This window comes from Trichoplusia ni, chromosome 16 (genome assembly GCF_003590095.1).
Source record: "Trichoplusia ni isolate ovarian cell line Hi5 chromosome 16, tn1, whole genome shotgun sequence".
NCBI classification, from domain to species: Eukaryota; Metazoa; Arthropoda; class Insecta; order Lepidoptera; family Noctuidae; genus Trichoplusia; species Trichoplusia ni.
Genome location: NC_039493.1, coordinates 2077489 through 2093253, shown reverse-complemented (window position 1 = coordinate 2093253; position 15765 = coordinate 2077489). Strand labels below are relative to the sequence as shown.

Genomic DNA, 15765 nt, shown 5'->3' with positions numbered 1-15765 from the left:
CTCCATGAGCATCAATTAATGTATGATGTTATTTGTGAGTGTGGGTGTAAACCACCAACTATCAGGTGCGAAAATCCGGGGCCAAATAGCCAGAATCACCAAACACAGATGGCTGAATGTTATTACACAGTGGAATAGAAGGAATAGTAAGCAGGTTCATAATAATATACAGCAGATGATAATGGATTGATGAATATGATTATGCATTTCCTTGCTTGTGAAATATCTTCTTTATGTCGCGTACATAATTCTATGTGTTATGTTTGAAGAAGACCAAGCTGTGTAGACGTTGTATTGTGAGATTGTGATAAGGCAGTGCCAACAATTCAATGATCCACATACATACACACTAAATGTAAATAGGTTTGTTGTGGCTGCACGTCGATTAAATCTCACTGCAAAATGCCAGTCGTCGAGCTATCCTGAGTAGTACCTAAAGATATCGGTGCTCTCTGGCGGTGCAACAAGGAGCTATACGTATGTCCTGGCCCTAACAAACAAAGGTGTGACTCACTGGTCGGGGACCACGTTCTTGAGCCAGGGGCTCTTGAGCGCGTCGTCAGCGGAGATCCTGCGCTCGGGGTCGAGCTCCAGCATGCGGTCCAGCAGCGTGAGCGCGTGCGGCGGCATGAAGGCGAACTGCTCGCGCACGCAGCGCTTGTGGAAGCGCTTGGGCCGCAGCGTGTGCCACAGCGGCAGCGACAACGCCCGGCCACACGCCCGGCACCGGCGTGCCGCACACGCGGGAGATCATCTCCAGCTGCATCATCTCCACGTTGGCCTGCCGACCACGTAGCACATACATCACATATCATTTGAAATCCTAATCGAACATAGGTTCACGAACAAAACCGTAGGGTACGTAGCCTAGTATATAATATTTCAAAATGAATATCTCACCTGGAAGAGCGGATGCTTGAGGAAGAGCTCCCCGAGTATGCAGCCCATGGACCAGACGTCGACGGCGGGTCCGTAGCGCTCCTCGCCCAGCAGCAGCTCGGCGGCGGTACACAGCGTGATGACCTTGTTTGGTGTAGGGCCGCTGCCGGTCCTCGGCCGACCACAGCCGCGCCAGGCCGAAGTCGCCCAGCTTCACCTCGCCTCTGCACACATCATACCAACTTCATTTGATTTCCAAAATAATACGACACTGATTTAAAAAACTAATTAGCTGATAGTTAAACAATACGAGACTATTGTAAGTGTATACAAGTTAAATATACCGATTACATTTATTTTTTTACTCAACTCACTTAAAATTTCTATCAAATCGATAATAACCTCAAAAATTTAAATTAAATAACAAAAGCAATGACCAAAATGATATAATATATACAAAACAACTTAAACATAACAAATATAAACAAAAGGAATACAAACACAACTCACTTGTTGTTCATCAATATATTGCTGCACTTGATGTCTCTGTGCAGGAAGTTCTTGCGGTGGCAGTAGGCGAGTCCGTCCAGCAGCTGGCGCATGATGGACGCGTTGTGCGACTCCGTGAAGTCCACCATCTTCGACTCCAGCAGACCCATCAGGTCGTGGTCCATGTACTCGAATACCAGATAGAAGGAACCCTTGTCCTGGATACAAATGTTTGGTTGAAGAATGATCTTTATTTCAGTGTTAACAACACAATTAAAAAAAAACTATTTTAACAAGTAGCCTACAAAGTACAACTACATTACAGTTTCATCAATCAGATGTTGCAAAGGCAAAACAAACATAAATTAAGTAAATACGAAATTCGGATATGAGTATACAGACAGATCAAATCATTTATATGGAGGTATCTCACCTTCCTAAAATCTAAGGCGTCTTGTTTATCAGTGACAATTTCTCTGAGGTTGACGATGTTCTTATGGTTAAGTTGTCGCAGGATCTTGATCTCCCTTACGGCGGTGATGGGGAAACTTCCTTCTCGTTCTCGAGGCGCACTTTCTTCAGCGCCACAGCTGCCGGTGTTCTTGTCGCGGGCCTTGTACACCTGCCCGTAGGTACCTCACCGATTTGCGTGATGACCTAGATACAAAAAATCATGGATTGCTGTTTGTATTCTTTGTAAATAATATAATTCTTACGTTTCGTATCCAAACAGAGAACGGAATCAAGTACATAATATGAATAGAATTTCATAAATTTATGCTAGGTTTCATTAATTTGGATAGTAACATTAGTAACTACAGTAGTATATACAGAAACAAGTAAAAAAAAAACTGTTAGGAAAAGCAGTAACCATCTTTTACATGTCCATCGAAATGGTTTCATACACTTTAGCTTAATTATTATGAATAAGTACCTGGAAGCCATCAACACATTTTTCTCCCCAGTCCTTAGCGTGGTGTGTGGGCGTCGCCACGGGCACCACCTTGGAGCCGCGACGTTTCAGGATACGCGGCCGTTTTAGCTTTGAACCAGACTGAAAATTACAACAATTATGAGCTTTCAAGATAGTAACTATCTGAAAATGACAAATTTAGTGTTGATTTCATATGCGACTGTAATATTTTGTGTCAAGGGAGACTTGACAAATTTTGGGCTTAAAATACCTACAGAAGTCCGAAAAGGTAGATGCAAAACTAAATAAATGATACGTAACTCAAGGGGCGGGTAATATGAACAGTATATGTATCTTACGTTATCCTTGCCTGCTTGCTTCTGCTGAACACGTGCGAGTAGTGGTCGCGGCGCGAGGGCGGGCGGCGGAGTGCCGCCGTCCAGCTCCTCACCAGACAACTCCTCCGAGCCCGGGATCACTGACACACACAACATGTTACTGATGTCACTGATTTTAAGCAACTTACTCATCACAATATTATCGTAATATGGAAATTGTTATCTTTTTCAATTGCTTACTCAATAAAATAAAGCTATAGTTTGTATAGTTACCGGGTGGCATGGGTAAGTTCATGATGCCAGTCTTCTTGGGCTCTCAGGCTTCTTGACGGGTGATGGAGATGGTGTGCTCAGCGGCTTTCGTTAGCTAACGTTTTAAGGTCTTCGACCTGGAATATAATTAAAAAGATTTGAGGATTTTACTATAAGTTAATTGCTATAACATGGGGGGAAAAGATAATCATATATTTATCAGGATTCAATTTACTTACATTATAGGCTAGATAATAGCGTTATTGGTATGGTATAAGTGTTGTTTTTAGTGTACCTGCGTGTTGGGCGGCATGGGCAGCTTGGTGAGGCTCTTGGCTTGGCGGGCGGCGGCTGCGTGTTCTGGTAGTATACAGTCTCCACCACGCTGGTGCTGCGCGCTCGTCGTGACGGACTGGTTGCCGTTGCTGTTGCTGCTGCTGCTGCCGGCGGGGCTGCCGCCACGGGGCTGTCTTCTTTGGCAGGCTGTGTTGACTGAATAGAAATAAAGGATATCACATGTATTCTAGCATTTTTGTGATTCTACATCGCTGCAATCAAAATAAGATAGTTATAAACAAGGGCATATATATGTAAGATATTTAAACCGATTTTTGTACCTCTAGCGCGGCATCAGCGGGCGGTGGCTGCGGCGGCTGCGGGGGCTGCGGCGGCTGCGGCGGCGCGGGCGCGGCGTCCCCGTTGGCGGGCGCGCGGCTCGGGAACTCGGGCGGCGGCTGCAGCGCGCCCGGCATCGGGATGTCCACCACGTCGCCCGAGCCTGACGCGCCGTCTGACGCGCCGCCTGACGCACCGCCTGACGCACCGCCTGACGCGACGGCCGGGGCCGAGGGGGCAGGAGGACATGCTGAGCCGTTCTCCTTCAGCGGCTGATGGATAACAAACATTATTGTTAAACAAATAACTCATGATGTTTTCACCATTAAAATTTGTTTTTTTACAATTATAAATTTTTTGGTTGGTAAATTTCTATAAAATATTGTCCAACAATACTTTTTTTAAACTTCGACTGTCGCTATTGAAACAATTAAGCAAAACAGTGAACTTTCAGCAATGATATGCCTAACTAATCTGCAAAGTAATTAAGTCTAATAAACTAATGAAAATATTATCCTCACTTGTGTGGTACTATCGCAGGTAGTATTGGACAACTCGTCGATAGCCAGCACCTCCGGGTTGTTGTTCGACGTAGCATTCGACAGAGCGCCTGAGACTCTTCCTCCTTCTGATTCAGATTTCTTGCAATTTCTGAGAAACAACAATATTTATTTAGACCATTAAATGTAGACATGAATTGACACCTATTTGCTTTTTGTTGACGAAATATTATTAACATCACAACAAGAGAGATAGATAGATTAAAGATAGATGGCAACAAACAACAATAAAATTCACAATTATACTTAAAATACTCGCTCGTGTTAATTTACTAGTTAACAGCGCTCAATAATAAATTAAATGAGAAATATATTTGTGTATTCAAAATTTACCTTGGCCCTCTTATGTTTGTCTTTCACCAGTTCAGCAAATAGGCTTGTATCACTGATTTTCTCTTTGAAGTCTATCTTGCGTTGTAACATCGTCGGTGGACTGGGCGACTCGTGCTTCACCCTGCGTAGAGAAAGTTCATCACTGTAGTTTACGTATATTTTAGTCTAGATTTAAGGCCGGTCCTGAAAGTTTAGATGCCCTATAAGCTGTGTGAGATGTGATTAGCAGTCACGCCTTTTTACGACATTCCAAATTGGTTATCACATGTTTGAAGTCATAAGTGTCAAATTAATAAGTCCTTGTAATTAAGTAGGCCAGGCCATATAAGCATTTCCTGTATGATAATGATAGATCATGAGATGATAATAGCGGACATGTGATGGGTAGATGATATCGAATGATTGGATGAGGATTCATTCATGACGACGCTGATTCTTTGATAGATATAAACATGGTTTTAGTATGTCTGAAACTGATTGCATAGACTTTCGTCTTCTAGGTCCAACTGTTTTAACATGGAGTAATAATTCTTACATCAGTATTATTATTTATCCGTAACAATCCGTAATAAATTTTCGTTTACACTAACTAATCACATAAAAATGCAAGTATTTACCTATTCTTTTTTTTCTTCCCATGCCTGATTGAATAGAAAAACAATGTTGGTTTCATTTCAATTCAAACAATTTAAAGTAAAATTTTACTTAAAAGAAAAATACTACAACTACGTTATTTCTGTGTTTGGTTAAGTATTTTAATAAAAATAAAACTGTTTCTGTAGGTTTAGGTAGGCTAACCAATTTTTGAAAAAAATAAATCGAATAGTATCATTAATAGTTCAATTTTTTACCGTGGACAACCCTTTCTTTGTCTGATTGGAACAGAGAACAAATATTTCTAATTAAAATATACAATTCAATACAGGGTTATGTCTGGTCTTTTTTATCACAAGTTATTGGCAAACCAACTTACAGACTTAGTTAAGACCATTTTGATACTGAGTTATACCTTGTTTTCACAGACCTGATTTCTGGTATTAATTTTATACTTTCAAACACTTTTGACAACTGTACTATAATTTGTATGAAGGGTACCCTATCTTACAGAGAGATTACATTAGTGTTCTGGTGTTTTATGTAATTGTGGAGTTTATCTTGTTTCAGTTTTCAAGTGATGTTTGACGATGTCTACTTTAAGGGTAATATGAAGGTCCAATGATAGAGTTTATTTACATGGTGATTATAAAGATGTCCTGTTGCAATGATGAGGTGCGAGTTAATGTGTGGTAGACCATGACCAATATACAGAAAGGAGTATTTACCTATGATGATGTTTTCCTTGGCTGATTGAAATACAAAATACGTGTGTCAATTAACTGATATTAGTGCGAATGCATGCATTTAAATACGTTTATGAACCAACATGAGACTGTTATATAAATTATGTAAATTTAGTTTCTTTACAATTATATATTAGAGTTATGATATTAGTGGAATTGGGAATGAGATATCAATGAGTTATTTCGGTTTTAAGTAAATGCAGACGAGTTTAATGAACAGAGGAACTAAACAAGGATGATTCCGATCAGATTGGCTAAGTGGATGACCTCGTGGTATGGCTTATGGCTGATCGTGAGAGAAGCTTACGTAAAGTAAACTCAGTTGAGGCATAAGTAAAAGAGATATTGGCGTGGGGCGGTAGCCTGAGGATAATGGACATTGCACCTTGTATAATTATTATTTCAAAACTCTTTCTTCTAATTATAGTTCTAGTTCGTCAATCATAGACGAAAATAGTCACCTGCAGTTTGGTAGTATTTCAAAATTCCCAGCATTTTAACTTAAGTTCTTTATACATTTACAAATATGCAATGTATAAGTGGTATCATACCTGTGTTTCTCCCTGGACAAGTCCCTGTGTTTGACGCGGTGTCGCGGCGGCGACTGCGTGGACCCGCGGCGTCGCCCGCGCGAGCCCGAGCGCCGCCGCTTCATCGAGCTGCGGCTGTGCGACCTACACACATAATGCACTGCACACTACTGGGAACTATGAGGAGCGTAGGGCTTAAATATAAACTTAGGGGCGTTTGGAAGGTTTAAAAGTTTGGCCAAACTGAGTGGGCATTGGCAAATTAAATGTGATTTTAGCAAATAGCATTACTACCATAAATATTATTTTAGTGGATATTTACACAGGGGAAGCTTGCTTTATAAAATTCGCAATGTTTGTCCTGTTCAGGTGAATCAACTCAAACGCACAGCTAATTGGACAGCAACATAGCATATTTAGGACATTCTAACCCAAAGCTTCATTTCTACTTTTATATGTACAAAAATTGTCCATTTACATTACAACGGCAATCGAACTCGAATTTCATCGCTAGTGTAATCAATATAAAAGAGCTGAAGCCAATATTAAGAAATAATATCCATTTCATTGCACAATGATCAAAATTATTGCGTATTCATCCATTTTTCACTAACATTCAGATTTGAAACAAAAACTATTCTTATTATTGAGCTAAGTATTAATAAGTGGTGGATGTCTCACCGATGTTGTTTGAAGTCTCTGTCACGATGTCTGTCGCGGGAGCGGCTGCGGCGTCGGCGCGGCGGACTGCGGCGTCGCGTACGGCGCGGGCTGTAATCACGCGACCGGACCGACACCTCGTGGACTGGCGAATCTGGTGGACAATACACTCACGATAAATAAATATACCGCTACAATATCCTACATAACAGGTCAGAAATTAAAGTAAACGCAGACCAATTTTAAAAGAGGTGTTTTGGTGTTCATTAATATATTTAGCAGATTTTTGTTTGATACTTTGCTTCTCAGTCCCAACACGAAGTATTCAAGAAACTATGAAATCTTGTACTTTTGCTTACCGTACATGTCATACAATCGACAAAGAAATGTGTAAGATATTGTCTGTTACACCGACGCAAATAAAAAACTCAGGACTTAAGGGGATGGTTTCAAATCCAAGGAAGGACATAAACTTTTTCCGCAAAAACCGATAGCGAGACGGACAGGGCCGCGGGGCACAAAGAGTATTACCAATTTATTACAACTTCTTCTAAATGTTTTATTTAGACATTCTTCTGTGATTATATTATGTTTATAGCCAAGTAACAATATTATGTAAATCTAAGTTTAATATAGTTTAATCGAAACAACAACCAGAGATAAGATGGTAACGGTATTTACTGGCACGACATGTTTGTAACTTTTATTTACTTAATATACTAGGAATAGAGTCAATAAAACCGCTTGATATGGATAAACACAACTGTATGGCAATTTGTGCATAGCAACAGTCCCCGGAAGCCAGATATACTGATCCGAAAAAGTTAACTACTTTCCTTCCAAGAATTTATTCTAAAACGTCGGGGTCACGATAAACTTGACCTACGAATCTGTTTCAATCATCGAGAACTGTAAATTTATTAAATTTAATACAGATCAACAAGATTCGAGTTTCAAGGGCATGTTAATAATTTATTAGGTTGATTTCTTGTCGCCTTATTTTCCTCAAGCAAAATAGGTAAGTTTTGTGTCTATAACAACTTACAGAAAAGTCGTGAATTGATTTTGCAGACTTGAAACGGGATTTCGTACACTTTAGGACTAAGAAGAACTTCAATCTTGCTTCTGCATAACGTGAAGTACTGCAGAATGCTACATTATTTAATGCGCAGGCCCGGCCTGACCACCTTACATACAAATTTCACCGAGGATTACCTTACCCTACTAAGAGAAAGCTAATAAGACAGTAAGCTGGGAATCTTTAACTCAGCTTTACAAGCAGTATCACGGCATCTTAGCAACGTGCAAGCCATGTTCAAAAACGACACTATAATATAAATTACAATAACATAAACCCTGTCTTTATCATTCCGCTTGACAAGTACAAATACCGACACCATTGTATGACTTATCAGTGTAGTTTTCGAACAAGGGCGTAAGGTAAGGTTACCATACTAACCTGAGACCATAATAGGTGATTGCACTCGATGCTGTTCGTGCCAGTACTCCCGCCGCCGTTGCTCGTAGTCCTGCTCCGTGTCAGAGTCTATCGTCACCGTGTCGTGGTACGGGGGCGCTGATGGCGTGTGAGGTGTCGTTGATTTCTGTCTTCTCCTATAATATAGCATATATCATTAGTAAAGTGTTAAAGTAGAGATTCTTTCACACGAAACTGGCTTCTGTTAGCCATGGGCAGAGATAAATGGAAAGCGGGGAAGGAGGCCTTTGTCCTGAAGTGGAACACTAAAGGCTGATAATAATAATCTCTTCTCATAAAGTTATCCCGTAAATAAAAGGAGATGCAGAAAACAATTAGGTAGAGATCTGATGCGCTAGTGAACAAGCTATTGTTGCAATGGAAGCGAGACAGCGCTACGCATATTGTAGCGCTCTATTTCGCTTTCAATGAAGTTGTTTTCAATCATTGCAGTCCTGCTCTCAGATTTTCTACTAAGCGAGTTGCACATTACAAGGATGGTTAATGATGGATGGGTAATGGAACGGCAGTTTCTACTAAAAAAAACATTCCCTAACAATAATTCGAAAAGAAGACCGGCCACGTGCCAATGAGATCAAAAACTAAGGCACTTAAAAATACTAAAAGGCAGTTAACCGTAAAAATAACACCCTATAAAAAAATAATAGAATATAATGAATAATTTCTTGATTTTGTGTGTATACATCCAGACAAATATTCAGCTTTAATTTTGTTTTCGAACATAACGCCGCTCTTTAAAGATTGATTTCGGACTACTCAACCTTGCGATTTTCCTGAGAACATGTATTTTTAATAGTCAAAGGCCGAGATTGCTTACCTAATTATATTTCAAGCATGTAATAAAGTTTAATGATGTTTTTTACATAATGTATTCTTGTAAAATTTATGCAGTAATAATAGTTTTTTTTTTCACACATTTATTCAAGATTGCAAGGTGTTTCCCGTGCTTATCACATACTAATCAAGAGTGTTAGACACCTCAATACTAAATTTTATCAAAATTATTCCAGGCGTTTCACAGCAAAGAAGTATCAAATATTCAAATACATTGCAAACCACCGCCTTTTAAATATTAGTGTGGTGTTAGTATATTCATCTACTAGCTTAGTATTTTAAGAAAAAAATAGCTATGTTTATAGTGATTAGTAAATAAAGAACAAGTTGCAACACTCAGCATCTGATGCGAGTCGTCGCTTAATTAACGGAAACAAATCGTTACTGCCCCCGCAAACAATCGCTAGGCATACCTGTTTAATAGTAAACTTTGAAAAGTCGTAAACGGAAAATTTTCTGCACTAAAATGGTAGAAGACTAGAATAGAACATTTTCTATTTAACTATAATGAATTAAATGCATCTATTTCCCAGTTTTAATATCATACTTGCAATCCTAAGTCTGTTATGTACCAGTACCAGAAAAACAATTTCACGGCAAACAATACATAAAAGTCTTCTAAAAAACGCGGTTGCGGCACAAGTAATAATATTTAGCAGTAAGTATATTAATTGTCAAAGCACCCAAAGCATTTGAAGAATACAAGCAAACGTGATTGAAATAAAAACAAAAAAAAAACCCTAAAGTTTCGAAACAAGCAAAGCCGTACAATGTTAGCGATTGCCAACCTTTGGATTAAGAGTCCTTCTGTCTATTGTAAAAATTAACAAATCGAAGTACAACGTTTGTATTTAAATGTTGAATGTAACAAAAATCAATAATTTGTAAACAAAGATCAAATCCAAAAAGGTTGCCAATCCCATTCAAGTATTGAATGAAAATAAATAAAAAATGTATTTAAATTAAACAGATTCAGATAACGGTATCTAGATAAAGTCACCAAATTCGAATACTGTATATTAAGCATGCAACCTAACATCAAGATAATATGAGATACGTTTGTGCATACGACGCCATGTGAAAGTACTCATGCATGGTAATATATTCCTATGTAAATTAACGAGATACAAATTATACGCCTGTAGCTTCGGTGTATTGTACGAGTGGCCTTTAAATCTGATCTATCAAGAAATGATAAATGTACCACTTGTACAGAACCAGGTTAATTTTAAAAATATTAGTTATAGTTGTCATTTAGTTACAACTTTCTATATATTATTAACCTGAAAAAGGATTTTCAAGTAGCATTTATCTATATTTTATTTACGGTATAGAGAGAAACCCCATTTATGCAGTTATTACTCAGCTGTAAACTAATTTCAAGTTCTCAGAATCAGAAAGATTGCTTCCGAGAGCACAGCTACAGAAAATATGCAACTAGGTCACGAAGAAATTTAATAAGCCCTTTTAGTAAAATGTACTTTAGAACTTTTATTTTTCTTATATCATCTCTTTCGCTTATACAAACGCAACGGAGCATAAAAACACGAGTCTAAACTTCTGCAAATATTAAACAAATAGTCTAATGTTTAACGTCTAATGGGAACAATAAGCTCGCAATACACGTATTTTCACGTGAGGTTTTAAAATAATAGAAGTTATATAACTTCCCGAGCTTGCCCGTGTTTTATCTAATCAATTAACGATCGCGAAACAATAAAAGGAGTTGGACTAAACATTCATAACCCGTATTGGTAGCGGTCGCTAGCTTTAAGACTTATGTAGCACGCGCTGACTGATTTTTAAGCTTAAGAGGTAATTCACCTATTACTTAACTAAAAGGCATAAAATTAATAAAGTATCTCAAGTAATTTATATTAAAATAATAATGTATTGTAACTAATAGCGTTTAGACAATAGAGGATTAATCAACTTGTATATATAAGATGTCTATTCCAAACATTTCGATATAACCTTCAATAGTGGGCCCAGCTACGGACGGACTGCACATGTGCAAGGGCCTTCAAAAGGTCCTTGACCCGCGGCCCGGGGCTTATTGGCTAACGCGAACCTGACTGCCTAGTGCATCTTAAATATTTCAATGTATGTAGCGACAAACGCGATGCGTTGCTACGAAGCTATTGCAACACACTTCTCACGGTACACAACGAGCGGAAAGAATTTATACTTACGGAAAATTAAAAAACGGAATGTCGTATGTCCACTATCTAAACAAATTTGAGCCATTGATCGATTCCATAGTACCGATTCGATATCAAAACGTTTTCGCTAGTTCAATTTTTTCGGCCATTTATAGAAAATAGTGCTGATATTGGTTCGATACAAGCACTATTAAAGCATGTAATGTTTGTCTAATTGCAATTGTTAGTTGTCCAAAGTATATTCGGTAAATTAAATTCAAGGTCTATGTCTAGCCAAGAAATAACTTATCGTATTCATGTGGCGAAAGACTAAGCCAAGTAGTATTAAACTTTGTCAATATCGCAAGCAATTTAATCATATTACTGTAAATACTGAATTCGCTGTGAAATTAAAGTGTAGAATCTCTCGATTTCTAGATAGTTACATAGTTAATAAAAACATAGACTTGTTAAAAACGTACACCATTAAAATTGTGAATGAATTGATGATGGTTGATAAAAATTTCTCTCGTACATTAGTTTCTCTATTCAGTTTCATAATAATAATAAACCTAGTGAGCAGATTTTTTTTGCGGTGTTGAGTCTGTCTATGATATCCGATTACTAGTTCTATTGTTTAGACACCCTAAACGTGGGCACAAAAACGAAGCAAAAAGCTTCTTAAGAAGTCCGTGTTCTATACAGTTGAGCATGCCAAAAAGTCACAATTCAAAGCGAAATCACAAATAATAAGTACAAAAATATTCAAAATACATTCACGACAAATGTGAGAAGGCAAAATGTTAAGACCAATATGTGAGACCCTCAATAAGCCATTTCCTTATGATTCATTCCACTTACGCAAAAGATAAGACTTTTAGACTTTGATAAACAATGTTTACTTCCCCCAGAGTAGGTAAACTGTTTTAATGATATTAAACTGTCCACTCTAAGTGGTGACGAAAACGTACGAACAGAACATATACGTCACGACGTTTTCTAAATGCAATTAGTTAATTGATGAAGGTGATTAGTATGGATAAAATGCCATGTTTATGTTCAGTTTGCCAGCCTGTAACTGGTCTATATGAACAGTGACATTTGTCAGTTAAATATTGATCTAGGACGTAACTATTGCTTACGTTTCAAGACGTGCCTTTTGATATAACTAGGCGTCCTCTGGGACCACGATATTCCGCAACGTGGCCCCATGAAAACTGGCCTGGAATGGCGGAACGAAAAGCTACCAGAACAGAGCTTCGTCATATCTAGGAAACCCATGAGGAATTGAACCTGGAAACCACTAAATGTGGTGAAGTTAAAGGGAAATTTATATATAATAGGACAATATTTGTTAATAGGAAGCTTAAAGAGCTCAAAACCGAAGCATCAAAGATCGAAGATAAATACAAACAGGAAAAAATAATCTGGACCAATGGTTCCTGATAAGGAAGATATAAAGTAAAATTAGGCATTTGTGAATTTAAGATCAAAATCAAAAATCAAAATGCGACAAAATAAAAACCAATAGTAGGAAAAATGGCAAAGTGAGGCTTATCAAGTAATTGAATAATATCTGACGAATGCTGAGACAAGATTACAAATTATAATTGCATGATCTTGTGTTGTTTTGGCAAAACAAACATACCATTTCAGATTCTCCACGTTTGCTACACGAACGCGCTTTATCCCGCACATATTAACTAAGCAAGTTACTTAGTTACAAAAAAACACTATTGATTTATCATTTTCACATTTTGAGTGACTCATTTTGTTAAGTTAAAAACTTAAGTAAAAACCAATCAAATAAAGTAATAGACCTAATATCGTAAATAACTACAAAAACGTGTCTACCTACACACATATCATATCTACAACAATACACATTTACATGCTCAGTAAAAATATAACTCACACGTCATATGATCCTATAGCATATGTTGCTACTTGACGGACCGGCTCCAACCAGAATGATGGGCTAGAATCCATAGTAACCAATTCCCCTCATTTAATTTTATCACAACGAGAAACTAATAGTTCATGTTTAGTATTCAATGAGTAGTGAAAAAAAAATCATAACAGATTAGAAAGCAAATGGAGAGCATTTATTACAATCAACCTTTGAAAAAATCAGTTTTGTTTAATTAAATACTAAGATGGTACATGGTTTCCATATGCTGATAATATTGTTGTGAATATTAAATAGCTTTATGTTCTAGTACTCATGTAAACAACTCCACTTGCTTACTAATTTGTGGCTAGGCAACATAAAACAAGTTACATATATATCTGGATATATGTAAGTAACACATAGGTATTATGTTAGAAACATAAAAAGCTATCTGGTGAAGGAGAACAAAAATGAACTAACCTGACTGGTGGAGATCTATCCCGATGTGGGGAGTAAGGCATTGCGGTGTGGTGCAGCTGTTGATGTGGTGGCTCCCGCGGGAAGGCGCGGTGGCGAGGCGACTCGTGCCGCATGAGCGGCGTCGTCGACGGCGACACTGGGGAACACGATCCATTTCTGAGAGGAGACGATGCCTTCTCCCACTCACTCACAGGCACCTGCTGGTATCTCTGCGGACTAGCATTTGTCACTGGGGGCTCCTCAGGCATATTGTCATCTGGAGAGACACTCTCCAAACTTGCTGACCTTGACCTTTTTGACTTTTTCTTTTTCTTCTTTTTATCCTTTTTTCTCTTATCCTTCTTCTTCTTGTACCGTCCGTGATCATCAAAATCTGGGTCTCCTTCCACATAGTCCTGTCGTCTCTTTCTTGTCACTGAGGGGTCCCTCATTGTGTATTCTTCAATGGCCCGTCGGCTTGTTGTGGTCACTGATATTGTCTTGTTATCTACAAATGTACGTATGGAATGGGACTTCCTTGTTCTATCAAGGTCGTCAGCAATATGCCTGCTGATTGAGCTTGTTTCACTGTCAATCTCACCTGCCTCTGGGGCAGACAATGCCTCAGAGCTAACATCGGAATACTCTACCAGAGGTTTAAGTGAATTGACTGTAGCATAAGATTGTTCATGGGAACTACCTGAGTGGGCTTTATGTTTCTTATGTGAGTGTTTCTTATGCTTCTCCTTGTGATGCTTGCCATGCCTCTTATCGTAACCTCGATCCATGGTCGACTGGGGCGGCGCCCCCGCCCTGTGTCGACACTTCACATCACTTTAACTGAAATATAACATTACAATGATTAATAAGAATATCAGTTTTGTAAAAAAACAGGAATTATTAGAATTGATAACTTGTACAAAGTTCATATTATCAAACAATTAACATAAAAAAAAAACGATTTGTTGGTTATATTACTTAGTACATACCAGAACGAAACATAAGTTTGCATATTTTCATGAAACAAAAGTATAATGATCGGTATGAGATTGACAATCAGTACCTCCTACTAATAACAATAATGGTCGACTGTACCCGCACACAAATATCAACGCACGTAGGCAAAATATGAAGATAGTAGGTACACAAATAATTTTGAATTAATTTAAATCAAATACAATAAATTTGTATCACTGTAAAACAAACTAAAAGTCTTAAATACAAGTATCGAAATCTAAAAATAAAACAATCGTAAGCACTCGCAATTTTGATAATTCACAAAAAAATAAACAAATCACTGCACTGCACGAGCACATGCAACTAGAATATAAAATAAAGGACTTACCTTAGTAAAAAACGGACGTGCGTCCGTCACACGTACGATAAAATACTTTTGCAATAATATACGAATTGTGTAAGCTAAGGTATTAGTTTCTTGTATTTTTTATAGTTTCAGCAGGCTTTCTGCCCGTAATATATAGTTATCTTAGTTATTTACTTTTTAAATTATCTTATTTCGCTAATCATGATCATGAAGAGCGCATAATTCATGTAATTACATCGGATTTATATTAGGACTAAGAACGTCGATTTTAGTCAGCCATTTGCTTTTTTCATTCATTTTCTTTCATCATCGTTTAGTGCTGTACTCGGTTTAAGTAAGGATGACTGGTACCGGGTGGTCGATTGTCTTACTCGAGTTGATTGTCGTGGAATCGATTTAAACGAGACATAGAATGTTTAAAAATCCACAAAAGACATACAAAAATGCGACATAATTAATTAAAAATTACAAAAGTTAATGAAAAAGAAGATTTAGTAATTTCACAACATCATAATTATTGAAGTTTTTTGAAAAGTTTAACAAAAGTATTTCAAATATTTGGTTTCAAAGCTCTCAACTTGAGTCTTCTTGTTTTTAATAACTTTATTGTCATAAAAAAATAAATACACTTTTGATAAAATAACTTTGATAATTTCATTGATGATGTAATGATTGTATTGGAAAAATTTTGGTCTTATACAAACGATGA

General features: G+C 37.7%; 1 pseudogene; it reads right to left on the bottom strand.

The window, feature by feature from the left end:
* Nucleotides 1-496: 496 nt before the first annotated feature.
* Nucleotides 497-15544, bottom strand: LOC113501913 (annotated as a pseudogene).
* Between the last annotated feature and the right edge of the window lie 221 nt (nucleotides 15545-15765).